The 2,250-nt window shown below is 44.2% G+C and overlaps 1 long non-coding RNA gene across 1 annotated transcript in view; it reads right to left on the bottom strand.

Moving 5' to 3' along the window:
* Positions 1-1,544: 1,544 nt before the first annotated feature.
* Positions 1,545-2,250, bottom strand: part of LOC122543875 — a 31,028-nt gene continuing 30,322 nt past the window's right edge. Inside the window, exon 3 of the long non-coding RNA XR_006310170.1 lies at positions 1,545-1,667. This is a non-coding gene — a long non-coding RNA (uncharacterized LOC122543875). The remainder of the gene's footprint in view (positions 1,668-2,250) is intronic.

The raw sequence follows: 2,250 nt of genomic DNA, 5'->3' as shown, positions 1-2,250 counted from the left end.
CAGGTTTGGGTGGATTGGCCGTGCTAAATTGTCCCATAGTGCCCAGGGATGTGCAGGTTAGGGTGGATTGTCCGTGCTAAATTCCCCCATAGTGTCCAGGGATGTGCAGGTTAGGATGGATTGGCCGTGCTAAATTGTCCCATAGTGCCCAGGGATGTACAGGTTAGGATGGATTGGCCGTGCTAAATTGCCTATAGTGTTAGGTGCATTAGTCAGGGGTAAATGTGGGGAGATGGGTCTGGGTGGGTTACTCTTCAAAGGGTCGATGTGGACTTGATGGGCCGAAGTTCCTGTTTCCACACTGTAGGGAATCTAATCTAAGAAGAGTAGGCCATTCAGCCCTTTGAACCTGCTGCGGGGTAGTGGCAGCAAGTGGTCAAACTAGATGGAGTCCTCCTGCATTGATTTGCTGCAGAAAAACTGTGATGTTTGTCTTCTTAACTTTGTTTCTTGTTTTTTCTGATCTATGGTCATTTTGTGTGCAGCTTACATTAACATTTCTTTCTTAATTTCTCTATTCTGGAACTAAGGATTACACCTTTGTACCAAAAATTGCACTATAAGTCGCAACTGGTAAACTTTTCACTGTTAGCAATTAGCACATTTGAGAAACGTGGAGAAATACGGGGAGCAGGACAAATGTGTCAGAATTTTCTTAATTAGGTTCAAATTAATTAGGTACAGAATTAGCTTTACTGGACTAATACCTGGACTAAGTGGATTGCTTCATGAGGACAGGCTAGAGCTGCATCCTCTGGGGTTTACAAGAGGTAGACGTGACTGAATTGAAACATAGAAGATCCAGGGGGAACTGGACTAGCTGGATGTCATAGTCATAGAGTTGACAGCACAGAAACAGATCCATCAGTCTAACTCATCCTAAATTGATCCATTTCTGTTTGCCAGCATTTGGCCTTTATCCCTCGAAATGTTTCCTATTCAAATGCCTTTTAAATGTTGCAATAAAACCAGCCTCCACCACTTCCTCTGGCAGCTTATTCCATACACACACCAGCCTCTGCATGAGAAAGTTGCCCTGTGGATCCCTTTTAAATCTTTCCCCTCCCATCTTAAACCTATGCCCTCTCGTTAAGGATATCTGGTTAGATTAGATTACTTACAGTGTGGAAAAACAGGCCCTTTGGCCCAACAGGTCCACACCGACCCGCCGAAGCGCAACCCACCCGAACCCCATTCCCCTACACCTAACGCTACATGCAATTCACCTAATCTGCACATTTTTGGACTGTGGGAGGAAACCGGAGCACCCAGAGGAAACCCATACAGACACGGGGAGAATGTGCAAACTCCACACAGTCAGTCGCCTGAGGCGGGAATTGAACCCGGGTCTCTGGCGCTGTGAGGCAGCAGTGCTAACCACTGTGCCACCGTGGACAGTTGGACCAAAGAGTCTATATCCGTGATGTACAACTCTATGTTTCTTTGAGATAGATTTCTGATCACCAGTGACATACTAGATTGGGTAAAAGCCATGCTTGTATTGAACAGTGAACTGATTGATCCGCTTCTGCTCCTGTGGATATTTTTTGTTTATTTACTAAAAAAAATCATAAAAAATCTATTTCAGTAAAACAAAGATTGGTGGATGCTGGAAATGAATCAAACAAAAATTAATCTTGCTGGAGATTATCAGGGTCTGGCAGCATCTGGGGAGAAAGACAACAGTTAACAATTTTAAATCCTTTATCACTTTTCTTCAGAAATAATATATATTCATGCTACTCCTGCCCCCCAACTCCACCCCTTCTCCTTTGAGGTATACAAGATCATGAGAGGAATGGATAGAGTCAATAGCCAGAGACTTTTCCCCAGGACAGGATTGACTGGCACGAGGAGTCATAGTTTGAAGATATTATGAGAAAGGTATAAAGGAGACATTAGAGGTAGGTTCTTTACCCAGGGAGTTGTGAACGCATGGAATGCGTTGCCAGCGGTGGTGGTGGAAGCAGAGTCATTAGGGACATTTAAGTGACTGCCGTACATGCACATGGAGAGCAGTGGTTTGAGGGGTGTGTAGGTTAAGTTATTTTGTTTTATTTCAGGATTAATCCTCGGCACAACATCGTGGGCCGAAGGGCCTGTTCTGTGCTGTACTTTTCTATGTTCTATGATCTAACTGCTGTAGGTAATCTAATCTAATCTAATCTAATCTAATCTAACTACATTCCCCACACACTTCCTTCCTACATGTCCCTTCCACCATCTCTACCCCATGCCCTTCCCCATCTC

Source organism: Chiloscyllium plagiosum, chromosome 45 (genome assembly GCF_004010195.1).
Source record: "Chiloscyllium plagiosum isolate BGI_BamShark_2017 chromosome 45, ASM401019v2, whole genome shotgun sequence".
Lineage (NCBI taxonomy): Eukaryota > Metazoa > Chordata > Chondrichthyes > Orectolobiformes > Hemiscylliidae > Chiloscyllium > Chiloscyllium plagiosum.
Note: the sequence above shows the minus strand (reverse complement) of the source record. Positions and strands in the feature narration are given on the sequence as shown.